A 14,254-nucleotide genomic window follows, 5' to 3' on the forward strand; every position below is an offset into this window, starting at 1 on the left:
TATGTGGCCGTAAACTACTGTACGGGCACACAGTAGGGCGTAGAGTGAAAGGTGCGCGGTTTGGTTTTTGGAAGCCAGATTTTGCTGGACTGGTTTTTTGACACCATGTCCCATTTGAAGCCCCCCTGATGCACCCCTAGAGTAGAAACTCCATAAAAGTGACCCCATCTAAGAAACTACACCCCTCAAGCTATTCAAAACTGATTTTACAAACTTTGTTAACCCTTTAGGTGTTGCACAAGATTTAATGGAAAATAGAGACACAATTTCAAAATTTCACATTTTTGGCAGATTTTCCATTTTAATATTTTTTTTCCAGTTACAAAGCAAGGGTTAACAGCCAAACAAAACTCAATATTTATGGCCCTAATTCTGTAGTTTACAGAAACACCCCATATGTGGTCGTAAACCGCTGTACGGGCACACGGCAGGGCGCAGAAGGAAAGGAATTCCATACGGTTTTTGGAAGGCAGGTTTTGCTGGACTGTTTTTTTTGACACCATGTCCCATTTGAAGCCCCCCTGATGCACCCCTAGAGTAGAAACTCCAAAAAAGTGACCCCATTTTAGAAACTACGGGATAGGGTGGCAGTTTTGTTGGTACTAGTTTAGGGTACATATGATTTTTGGTTGCTCTATATTACACTTTTTGTGCAGCAAGGTAACAAGAAATAGCTTTTTTGGCACGTTTTTTTTTTTTGTTATTTACAACATTCATCTGACAGGTTAGATTATGTGGTATTTTTATAGAGCAGGTTGTCGCGGACGCGGCGATACCTAATATGTATACATTTTTTTTTATTTATGTAAGTTTTATACAATAACTTCATTTTTAAAACCAAAAAAATGTTTTAGTGTCTCCATATTCTAAGAGCCATAGTTTTTTCAGTTTTTGGGCGATTATCTTGAGTAGGGTCTCATTTTTTGCGGGATGAGATGACGGTTTGATTGGCACTATTTTGGGGTGCATATGATTTTTTGATCGCTTGCTATTACACTTTTTGTGACGTAAGATGGCAAAAAATGGCTTTTTTTACACTGTTTTTATTTTTATTTTTTTACGGTGGTCATCTGAGGGGTTAGGTCATGTGATATTTTTATAGAGCCGGTCGATACGGACGCGGCGATACCTAATATGTATACTTTTTTTTTTATTTATGTAAGTTTTACAGAATGAGTTCATTTTTGAAAAAAAAAAAATCATGTTTTAGTGTCTCCATAGTCTAAGAGCCATAGTTTTTTCAGCTTTTGGGCGATTATCTTGAGTAGGGTCTCATTTTTTGCGGGATGAGATGACGGTTTGATTGGTACTATTTTGGCGTACATGCGACTTTTTTGATCACTTTTATTACTTTTTTTGGGAAGTAAGGTGGGCAAAATTTCAATTTTCTCATAGTTTTTATTTTTTTATTTTTATGGCGTTCACCGTGCGGGGAAAGTAACATGACCATTTTATAGATCAGGTCGTTACGGACGCGGCGATACCTAATATGTGTAGTTTATTTTATTTTTTTAATTTTTATTCAGTGATAAATGTTTTTTTTTTATCTTAACTTTTTTCACTTTTTTTTACATTTTTGTGACCCAGACCCACTTGGTTCTTGAAGATCCAGTGGGTCTGGTGTCTGTATAATACAGTACAGAACAATATATATTGTTCTGTACTGTATTTTACTTACACTGAACAGATCTGTGCTTTTAGCATAGATCTGTTCAGCACCATGGACAGCAGGACGCCTGAGCAGGCGTCCTGTTGCCATGGGAACCCTCCCCGTCTGCTCAGAACTTCGCAGACGGGGAAGGGTAAGCACGGGGCTGAGGGGGGCTCTCTGGGGGCTCTCTCCCTCTCCATCGGGGGGCTGCAAAGCCACAGCAGCCCCCCGATGGAGAGGGAGGGAGCTCCCTGACCGATGACAGTTAACTTTTTCCATACAGCGGTCCGTACGGACCGCGGTATGGAAAGGGTTAAACGGCTGACATCTTCACAGATGTCAGCCGTTTATACCAGGGTGCCAGCAATGTGCTGGCACCCTGGTATACCCACTAGAAGCCAACGATCGTTCATGGGGAGGCGGGCGGGGGATCGCGATCCCGCCTGCCGCACCGCCCGCCTCCCGCAACGCCCCCACCGCCTGCGACACCCCCCCCGCACCACCCTCCGGCATAAAATCGTGCAGGGGTGCAGGGGGGGGTGAAAAATAATGATTTTAGCCACTCTAAAGTTTCTGATCCCCGCGGTCAGGGACCGCGGCGATCAGAAACTGCAAAAAGCGCAGCAAACCGCAGGTCTGAATTGACCTGCGGTTTGCTGCGATCGCCGATACGGGGGGGTCAAATGACCCCCCCCTGCATTGTTACGGGATGCCGGCTGAATGATTTCAGCCGAAATCCCGTTCCAATTAACCCCTGGGGCGCCGGAATACAGATTTTAAGTCAGGACGTACCGGTACGTCCTCGGTCCTTAAGGACTCGGGAAATAGGGCGTACCGGTACGTCCTAGGTCCTTAAGGACTCGGGAAATAGGGCGTACCGGTACGTCCTAGGTCCTTAAGGGGTTAAGGGGTTAAATATTCCACCGTCAATGTATATACCCGTTAGGCGGTCGGGAACAGGTTTGAAGGGGTATTTCCATCTGAGACAATGAGGGCATATTGCTAGGATAGATGCGGGTCCCACATCTGCATCCTAAACCTACATCGAGAACGGAGCAGGGAAGGTGGTGGCTGGACACGGTGAAACCGCTCTCCTCACAACAGTGAATGGGAGCGCACTGTGCTTGAGCAGCCACCCTCCCATTCATTTCTTTGGGGCCGGCGGAAATAGCCAAGCCAGTAGTGCACCCTCCACAACTTTTGTGTCTCCGTTCTCGGTGTAGATGCTGTTCCCACAGGTGGGACCTGTACCTGTCAGACCAAGGGGGCATATCCTAGCGATATGCCTCCATTGTCTGAGATGGGAAAACCTCTTTATGGGGTTATCCAAGATTAACACAGACATCCCAGTGTGGTCATACTTGTGTTGTGAAGCAAGGGGAGCAAATCACTGCTGCAACCTGTGACTGGCTGCAGCGGCCATGTGTCCTCCTGTCAATGGACGTTGATTTCAGCGCTGTAGAAGAAGGAAAAGCCAGCTTGGTAGCAACAGACAACAAAACCAGTGGCGGGTACCTGGTAACTATGATCACCACCGCTGGTCAGTCACACTTAGAGGTCTGTGTTAATCTTGGATAACCCCTTAAATCCTTTGCCGACCACCTAACATATACAGTATATACGTCAGCGGTCAGGTATTTAAAGATGGCGCCTGCTTGCAAGTGCAGCAGGTGCCATAGCTGCTGTGTGCCTGCTGTTTAAAACATCAGGCACCTGGGGTTAATGTATGCTACAGAGACCGAACCTAATGGCGGGGACCAGGTAAGTATGATCACCACCGTGAGTCGACTACTCAGGGAGATATGTGTTAGTTTTGGATATACCCTTTAAGTCGCTAAAGTGTAAAAGTAATGATTAACAATAAAATAAGAAGAAACACCATACAGATTTCATGAAGATGATCAAATGACATTGACATTTGACAATTTTTGCCATGGGGATTGAAAAAAAAATTACTTTGTGGTCTGGAAAATATATATTTAGAATTTTCCTTTATTTTTTGCATAGTATGTAAAGCAAACCAAAGCAGACTGTGAAAGTGCAAGATATTTTTTTCTCCTGCAAAAAAACATATCGCTTCAAATTCTGGTGTTGCAGGAAATCCTATTCCACAAATGTTGAACGAATGAGAATTAAAAGGGAGATAAAACGTATATTAATGCTTAATTTAAGTGTAATTGCCAGAGCAATCATCTTGATAACACATAATGAAATTATATACCAGACTGTAATCATTTCAATAGGCAATCATTTGCTTTTACGTAGTGCAATATTTGCTATTATCCCTTTGAGTACTGAAGTTCTTTTCTCTGTTAGCATCTTCATTCAGTCAATTAAACACCAAGACATGCAGGTATGTCACATAAGGAGAACTGACAGCCACTGACAACCATTATCATATATATATATACACTCACCTAAAGAATTATTAGGAACACCATACTAATACAGTGTTGGACCCCCTTTTGCCTTCAGAACTGCCTTAATTCTAGGTGGCATTGATTCAACAAGGTGCTGATAGCATTCTTTAGAAATGTTGGCCCATATTGATAGGATAGCATCTTGCAGTTGATGGAGATTTGAGGGTTGCACATCCAGGGCACGAAGCTCCCGTTCCACCACATCCCAAAGATGCTCTATTGGGTTGAGATCTGGTGACTGTGGGGGCCATTTTAGTACAGTGAACTCATTGTCATGTTCAAGAAACCAATTTGAAATGATTCGAGCTTTGTGACAAGGTGCATTATCCTGCTGGAAGTAGCCGTCAGAGGATGGATACATGTTCTCATTCTGTTTACGCCACATTCGGACTCTATCATTTGAATGTCTCAACAGAAATCGAGACTCATCAGACCAGGCAACATTTTTCCGGTCTTCAACAGTCCAATTTTGGTGAGCTTGTGCAAATTGTAGCCTCTTTTTCCTGTTTGTAGTGGAGATGAGTGGTACCCAGTGGGGTCTTCTGCTGTTGTAGCCCACCCGTCTCAAGGTTGTGCGTGTTGTGGCTTCACAAATGCTTTGCTGCATACCTCGGTTGTAATGAGTGGTTATTTCAGTCAACGTTGCTCTTCTATCAGCTTGAATCAGTAGGCCCATTCTCCTCTGACCTCTAGCATCCACAAGGCATTTTTGCCCACAGGACTGCCGCATACTGGATGTTTTTCCCTTTTCACACCATTCTTTGTAAACCCTAGAAATGGTTGTGTGTGAAAATCCCAGTAACTGAGCAGATTGTGAAATACTCAGACCGGCCCGTCTGGCACCAACAACCATGCCACGCTCAAAATGGCTTAAATCACCTTTCTTTCCCATTCTGACATTCAGTTTGGAGTTCAGGAGATTGTCTTGACCAGGACCACACCCCTAAATGTATTGAAGCAACTGCCATGTGATTGGTTGACTAGATAATTGCATTAATGAGAAATAGAACAGGTGTCCCTAATAATTCTTTAGGTGAGTGTGTATATATATATATATATATATATATATATATATATATATTATGACAGGACCAGGGGGGAAGTGGTAGAAGGAGTCTACATTTCACCTAGGTTCCTGTCCTATTCGTTCTAAATAGCAGCCAGGGAATTGACAGCAAGGAAAACTAGGTTTTCTCTTTGCAAGGGTTTTGTTAAAAAACCTGGTTAGAAGGGCCTGGCTGCTTGGAGCAGGGAGAGTTGGGTGGGTCCCTGCTCCAATTAGCCACTCCAGGTATTCAGGGTAACTGTAACTAACCACCTTGGAACCTGGGTGTGCTATAAAAGGGCAAACAGCTGACTAGCTGAGCTCTCTGCTCCTGGGAAGAACCCTGCTGTGTGAGTAGAAACAACCGTATGTTTTGTTGATGGAGCTGGGCACAAGGCTCAGTTTCATGTAGTTAGGGACTACTGCCTGTTTAGATGTAGTGGCCAGACATTTCATTTATTTTGAACTGTTTTTGTTTAATACTTTTATCTGCAAAAGTAAATAAAACTGGCTGAGGCCAGTTGCACCATACTTGCTTGGACTACACTGTGTTTTATGTGCCTATAGCGCCCGTCTAACCCTGGAGATGGCGGTCCCATGAGCTAATCCCGTTACATATGGTGGAGGCTGCGCTGGCACAAAAATCCAGCAAGTTTTATGTCCTAGGTTAAGTCTGCTGTTCTGAAAAACAAACAAACAGTGCAGATATGGAGGAAGTGCTGAAACGGCTGATCCAGGCTAACATACAGCTCCAAAAGGTGAATGCTGACCAGCAGGAAACCAAGCGGTTGTTCATGGAGACTACGCAAGCTGGTTTCAGAGAACAGCAATCGCTTAATAAAAGTATGGTGGAGCAGATAGCAGTGCTGGCTGAAAGGCCCCATGTCTGGGAGGAATCCATCTCTGCGGGGAGGAGAGTGCAAGCTTCCCTTCAAAAATAGATCACAGGGGATGATGTGGAGATATACCTCACCATTTTTGAAAGAGCCGCTGAAAGAGAGAAACTCCCAGCGGAACAGTGGGCAAACACCCTTGCTCCATTTCTCAGTGGGGAGCCACAGAAAGCCTACTATGATCTGAGTGAGCAGGATGCCAGACAGTACCCTAAACTGAAAGCAGAAATTCTTGCTCTCTTAGGTGTAACATGGTCAGATCCCAGCGAGTGCACAACTGGACTTTCCAATTGGATAAACCAGCAAGGTCGCAAATGTACAATCTTTTTCACCTGGCTAAAAAATGGCTACAGCCAGAGGTATCTACAGCCACTCAGGTGGTGGAAAGAGTGGTCCTGGACTGGTTTGTTTGTGCTCTACCAGTTCAGATACAGCGCTGTGTGGGACAAGCGGACCCCAGGGATGTGGATCAGCTCGTCGCCCTAGTGGAGCGGTATCTGAACACTGAGGAGTATCTCCAAGACCTCTCTCCTAATTGGCTGGCCCCAAGGAGCCAGAAGTCTACCGATCGCGGTAAGACTGTTCCTAATCTAAAAGGGGTGAGGGAGGGACAAAAAGTAGGAACTGAGACTAACCTATTAGCCAGACCTCTAAAAGGGTTTCTACCACTTCGTTTTCACAAAATTAGCTTTCAGACACTAGCGATCCGCTAGTGTCTGCTCTACCAAACAATCCTAATATAATAGCTTTTTGTGCAGCCGTTTCGCTAAAAAAAAAGAACTTATATTGATATGCTAATGAGCCTCTAGGTGCTATGGGGGCGTCATTTGCACCTAGAGGCTCGGTCTACCTTCACAAAATGCCGCCGCCCAGCGCGTCCCTCCAGCCCGCCCATCTCCTCCGGAATGCGATCCTCCCTGTGAGCCAGCGGACGAATTCTCGCGCATGCGCCGTGCGCGTCTGTATTCGGCGCATGCGCAGTGAATGTCTGACCGCTTCCCTGCTCAGACATCTCCACTGCGCCTGCGCCGATGACGTCATAGTGCTCCGAGGAATAGGCGCAGTGGAGATGTCTGTGCAGAAAGCGGTCAGACATTCACTGCGCATGCGCCGAATACAGACGCGCACGGCGCATGCGCGAGAATTCGTCTGCTGGCTCACAGGGAGGATCGCATTCCGGAGGAGATGGGCGGGCTGGAGGGACTCTAGTGTCTGAAAGCTAATTTTGTGAAAACTAAGTAGTAGAAACCCTTTAAGCCAGTTAGCCCTAAACAGCCTTCGGCTGTCAAAAACATTGTTTGCTGGCGATGTCAAGGACTGGGCCATGTGGCAGCCAACTGTCCTTTGGCTGATGAGCCTATGGAGTGACAGAGGGCGGAGAAGGTCATTGATTGCGGGACCTGTCTACTCTGCCTTGCCGACCCCAGATATGGAGCGACAAACTTGCAGCTTGGTGATTGAAGGACACTCAGTTCAAGCTCTGTTGGACTCTGGTAGTCTAGTGACTCTCGTGCATGGCAGCCTGGTGGACACTAGGAAGCTTCAAAAGAGACAGATGTGGGTCATCTGCATACATGGGGATACAAAAGAGTACCCCACTGCTATAGTCTCTTTTGAAACCCTGTGGGGGTTGTAAGCAGTCTGATGTATACTGTAATTGTGGGGTGTGATTTTCCTCTGTTTTGGCAAATGTGGAATATGCTTGATAAGTGTTTAAATGGGTCTGCTCTAGATCCTATTCCCCTGGCTGAACCTGAAAATGTGCAAACAGTAGGGGTGAGCCAGAGTGAAACCGAGAGTTTTCCCTTAGCAGTGCTTGCAGGTGATATTGATAATGTCCAGGAAATTGATCTCCCTGACTTGCCAGTCTCCAATGATAACTTTGGGACAGCTCAACTCAGGGACCCTACATTAACCCACGCACGGCAAAGTGTGAAAGTAGTCAATGGGGTGTCTCAAGAAACCGGGGTAGAGAAAATATTTCCCCATTTTTCTTTAGAGAATGAACTCTTATATAGAGTTGAAGAGCAAAATGGACAAGTTGTGGAGCAACTTGTGGTCCCAAAATCGCATCGCCAAAAGGTGATGGATCTAGCACATTCACATGTTATAGGAGGGCACTTGACTTATGAAAAAACCAAAGACCAGATTTTGCTGAGGTTTTATTGGCCCAGGGTACATAAAGAGATAAAAGAATACTGTGATTCATGCCCAGAGTGTCAATTACGCAACCCGATAGCGACCTTTAGGAGTCTGTTAGTGCCACTCCCGATTATTGAAACTCCCTTTGAGAGGATTGCAATGGATTTGGTGGGATCTCTTGTTAAGTCTGCCAGAGGTCACCAATACATTTTGGTTGTCCTTGATTATGCTACCCGCTATCCTGAATCAATACCTCTAAGGAAAACCTCTGCAATGGTGATAGCCAAGGAGTTGTTCCAGATGTTTACTAGAGTGGGCATACCTAAGAAAGTACTCACTGACCAGGGGACGCCCTTTATGTCAAAGGTTACAAAAGAGTTGTGTAAACTGTTGAAAATAACTCACTTGCGTACCTCAGTTTATCATCCCCAAACGGATGGACTAGTCGAAAGGTTCAACAAAACCTTAAAAGGGATGCTCAGAAAAGTGGTGGCACAGGATGGGAAAGACTGGGATTGTCTTTTACCATATCTTATGTTTTCTGTATGGGAGGTGCCTCAAGCATCTACCGGATTTTCTCCCTTCAAGCTAGTGTATGATCGACACCCTCGGGGTCTTTTGGATATTGCCAAAGAGACCTTGGAGAGTGAGGCTACATCCTACAAAAGTGTGATTGAACACTTGTCCCAAATGCAGGAAAGGATTGAAAAAGTAATGCCCATTGTAAAAGAACACCCAGGAGAGTCAGTCCTGGGTTTACACCAGGTCAACTAAAGTAAGAAACTTCAACCCTGGGGATATGTTATTAATCTTTGTCCCCACAGTAGAAAGTAAATTTTTGGCTAAATGGCAAGGTCCTTATGAAATAGTCAAGAAGGTCGGAGAGGTGAATTACCGGGTTCACCAACCAGGTAGAGGTAAGCCCTACCAAATTTATCATGTGAACCTAATAAAACCCTGGAAGGACCGAGAGGTGTTAGCAGCGCACAGTAGTGGAAAAAAGGGATGTAGCGTTAAGATACCAGAGGTAAAAATTGCAGACACTTTGTCAGGATCTCAAACCCAAGAGGCAAAGGAGTCTGTACAGAAAAATAAAGATGTCTTTTCTTAGCAACCTGGTCAAACAGATATAATTAAACATGATATTGTAACCAAACCAGGGGTCAGAGTCAACCAAAAGCCGTGTAGAATACCTGAGGGTAGACTTAAAGCTGTCTCCCAAGAAGTCCAAACAATGCTTCAGTTAGGGGTTATAGAGGAGTCCCATAGTGACTGGTCTAGTCCTATAGTCTTGGTTCACAAACGTGATGGCACCATACATTTCTGTAATGACTTCAGGAAACTGAACACTGTCTCAAAGTTTTGATGCTTACCCAATGCCTCAAGTGGATGAGCTGATTGATAGGCTTAGTAATGCTAGGTTCTTTACCACATTAGATCTTACAAAAGGTTACTGGCAAGTACTGTTGTCTAAGGGGGCCAAAGAAAAAACTGCTTTTAGTTTCCCTGATGGCCATTTTCAGTATGTAGTCCTTCCCTTTGGTTTGCATGAGGCCCCTGCCACATTCCAGAGGATGATGGACAAAATTTTAAAACCACATCATAGATACAAAGCTGCCTATTTAGACGATGTGATAATCCATAGCATGGATTGGGAACGTCATCTACCCAGGGTACAAGCTATCCTGAATTCTATTAGGGAAGCAGGTTTGATAGCAAATCCGAAAAAATGTGCCATAGGGCAAGAAGAGGCAAAGTACTTGGGGTACACAATTGGGCGAGGGGTTATAAAACCTCAAATAAACAAAGTGGAAGCCATCCAGAGCTGGACAAGGCCTTTGAACAAAAAACAAATCAGAGCATTCCTGGGTTTAACTAGTTATTATAGATGTTTTATTGAAAATGTTGCCAGCATTGCGAGCCCTTTAACAGACCTTACAAAAGGGAAGGATTCAACCATGGTCAAATGGACCACAGAGACGGAACAAGCCTTTCAGAACCTGAAGTGAAGAGTTCATTGTGCAAACAGATGCCTCAGATGTTGGTATAGGGGCTGTGTTGTCACAGGTGAGGGCTGGGGAAGAGCATCCAGTAGTGTACCTGAGTAAAAAGTTAAATGAACATGAAAAGAAATACTCCATTGTAGAACAGAAGTGTTTGGCAATTAAGTGGGCCATAGAAGCTCTCAGGTATTATTTGGTAGGGAGAACATTCAAACTGACCATGCCCCCCTTAAATGGATGTACCAAAACCGTGAGAAAAACAGGCGAGTGACCCGATGGTTCATGTCTCCAAGATTATAGTTTTACAGTTGAACATAGGCCTGGGCGTCAACTTGGAAACACTGATGCCTTGTCCAGAGTGTACTATTTAAGGGCACAGTGTGTTCCTACCCGAAGGTCGAAACAGGGGGGAGGATATGTGACAGGATCAGGGGGTAGAAGGAGTCTACATTTCACCTAGGTTCCTGTCCTATACAGTACATTCTAAAAAGCAGCCAGGGAATTGACAGCAAGGAAAACTAGGATTTCTCTTTGCAAGGGTTTTGTTAAAAAAAAACTGGTTAGAAGGGCCTGGCTGCTTGGAGCAGGGAGAGTTGGGTGGGTCCCTGCTCCAATTAGCCACTCCAGGTATTCAGGCTAACTGTGGCTATTCACCTTGGAATCTGGGTGTGCTGTAAAAGGGCAAACCGCTCACTAGCTGAGCTCTCTGCTCCTGGAAAGAACCTGCTGTATGAGTAAAAACAACCATATTTTTTGTTGATGGAGCTGGGCACAATGCTCAGTTTCATGTAACTAGGGACTACTGCCTGTTTAGATGTAGTGGCCAGACGGCAAGGTAAGTCAATAAAACTGGCTGAGGCCAGTTGACCATACTTGCTTGGACTGGACTGTGTTTTATGTGCCTATAGCACCTGTCTATCCCAGGAGACACCGTCCCATGAGCTAATCCCGTTATGTATCTCTAGCAGAAGGACCCAGCTTCACAAGGGTATATTTAATCTATTTCATTTAATGTTTGTGTGTCGTTATAGACTGTATCCACTATAACTGACATCTACTGTACCCTGCCCCTTTAATAGTGACCTCCACAGTGGCCTGCCCTCTTAACAGTAACATCCACAGTGTTCTCCCCTTTAACAGTGACCTCCACAGGGGCCTCCACTTTATTAGTGACTAGTGTTGAGCGAACCCGATCAAGCCAATCAATAAGCTTTTAAGCTGTGGGCACTTAGAAGCCATCACAGCCATGCCTAGTAATGGCATGGCTGTGATTGGCTGGTGCATCATTTGACCCAGCCTCTATACAAGCTGGATCATGTGTAGCACCACCCATCAGCTCAGAGTAGTGCAGGGATGGGAAGCAGGCAGCTGAAGTGAGGGAGAGTGTCAGGAATCTCATCTGGCTATTTATTCTGTGGGTGACCTATAGTGTTTTTTTTGTGTGGTTGAAATACACCAACTTTGTACCCCTGACACAAAAATATAATAGTTTATCTGTCGGTTAGTTCGGTGGGTGACATTTTTGGTGTGAGGTACACCTGCACTGCATACGTGACAGGGAAATTAATATAGATAATCCATCTGTTAGCTCGGTGGGTGACATACACCCATTTTTGGTGTGAGGTACACCTGCACTGCATCCATGACAGAGAAATTAATATAGTTAATGTAACAGATCTCCTTGCACCCCGACTTGGTACCTCCGTTGGCGGATGCTCTTAGTGCTTCCTGAGGGCTCCAAGCACTCTGCTCAACACCGTAACCACCATAGGAACAGGAACAGCTCTTACAAGAGCTAGGGGTTATAGCCAGGGGAGTATACAGCGTATAGCAATCCCCACACACATGAGACGAGGCTCTATGTTGAAGGCCAAAACAGGAACTCTTTATTGACCACACAAGCATTGCCTTTTCTACACATTTTCCAGCAAGGGTACCACCCCCGTGGACCTGGTTGGGAACTGAGGCCATAACATAGCAGCCAATCATTTACAGTTTAAACACAAACTATATATTCAACAAACATGATGGCATTGCCTGTGACACAATCAATAATAGAATAGGCATTGTCTGTGACGCAATTAACAACACAATGGCATTGCCTGTGACATATTTAACAAACACAATGGACTCTGCCTGTGATATATTTAACAAACACAATGAACTTGATATATTTAACAAATACACATTTTTCCCAACTACAGAAAACACCCCAAAACACCACATATCCCCATAAAAATTACATCCCCTGATAGCCTCGATCTGGGTGAACAACCTATCCAAAAATCACCCAGATTGGTTCAGGGGCTCAGGCATTTCCTGAAAGTCTTATTTTTGCCTCACCGTGCACATGATCATGCCCCAAATAGTTCCAGTAAAAAGTCCACGGGGCAGAAACAGAGCATTTGAAATCCAATATGCCCAAATAGTGTCACAGGGGCCATAGTCACAGGGCAAGAGGCTGGCAAGCAGGCCTCTCCAACTCCCAGTGATGAAGGTGCTTTCGTCACAGTTAATCCGTCTGTTAGTTTGGTGGGTGACATACCGTATTTTTTGCCCCATAAGACGCCGTTTCCCCACCCCCCCAAAGTTGTAAGCATTTCATTAGTACTGGGAAGCGGTGAAGGATCTGTACTTCCTGCTCCTCCGCTCGGCTGTCTGCTGTCACAGTGAGGTGACATGGTGCCCAGTCTTCACAGCTCACAGCCGAGAACCAGGAAGAAGAGAGAGCACTGGTGTTGAGGAGCAGTGGCGTCCAGGAGCAGGAGAGATACTTTTTTTTTTTGTTTGTTTGTTTGTTTTTTATTTAATTAGTGCTGATGGATGACATGGGGGGGGCTGATGGCTGACATGGGAGCATGATGGCTGACACGCGGGGCTGATGGCTGACATGGGGGTCTGATCTGAGGCATTGGGGGTCTGATCTGAGGTCTGATTAACATTGGGGGTCTGATTGCTAGTCTGATCTGAGGTATAATGGAAAATATTTTTTCTTATTATCCTCCTCTAAAATCTAGTTGCGTCTTATGGGCCGGTGCATCTTATAGGGCGAAAAATATGGTATACCCATTTTTGGTGTGAGGTACACCTGCACTGCATACGTGACAGGGAAATAATATAGTGAATCTGTCAGTTAGTTTGGTGGGTGACTTCAAAGAATGAGGAGAGCATCAAATAAGGGACGTGGCCCTGGTCTTGGTGCTGCTGGTGCTGGTGGAGCTTCTGTTGCAGGGAGAGGATGTGGTCAATCTGTGCCAGCTACACGCTCAAATGAAGCACCTTACTTAGGTGCACGTAGGTGACAGGAGGTTCAGTGTCATTTTGTAGGCTCTAATACCGGTGTACGAATGCTGAGGCCAGAACAAGTAGAGGCGGTAGTAGATTGGATGGCTGACAGTGCGTCCAGTTTCTTCACATTGTTTCCCACCCGGTCCCCTGCTGAAACTGCAGAGTTGGCACCTGCAGCCCATAGGCATATGTCTTTCCCCCCCCCCCCCCCCCCCTATGCAAATCAGCCAAGCAGTCTGAGCCCCAAGTCATGCAGCAGTCTCTTATGATTTTTTAAGACTCTGCTGACAGGGTTTCCGTGGGCCATCCACCTACCCCTGCCCCAGAAGGGGAAGAGATTGAGTGCACTGATGCCCAACCACTTATGTTTCAGGACCACTTCAGCACGTCTCTGATGAAACACAGGTGCCAACTGCTGGGGCTTTCTCCATTGTGCAGACCAGCAAGGAGGGCAGGGGTAAAGAGTGGGTGGAAGATGATGTGGAGGATGATGAGGTCCTAGAACCAACATGGAATCAAGGTCATGCGAGTGACATGTGCAGTTGGGAGGCAGAGGTGGTGGTCACACAGCGCCAGCCGCACATCAAAAGATGGAGCAGGGTGTAAAAGCAGAGTGGCTAATCCCTAGCCAGTATGCCTGCCACTGCCCACCGCACCCTGGGACTGAGTGAACCAAAGCAGGCTCCATGGAGTTCCCTAGCATGGCCGTTCTTCAGACAATGTGCTGATGACAAGACGTGAGTGGTCTGCATGCTGTGCAATTGGAGCCTGAAACGAGGCATAAATGTTCTAAACCTGAGCACCACCTGCAT

The sequence above is a fragment of the Bufo bufo genome, chromosome 2 (assembly GCF_905171765.1).
Source record: "Bufo bufo chromosome 2, aBufBuf1.1, whole genome shotgun sequence".
In the NCBI taxonomy this organism is placed as follows: Eukaryota; Metazoa; Chordata; class Amphibia; order Anura; family Bufonidae; genus Bufo; species Bufo bufo.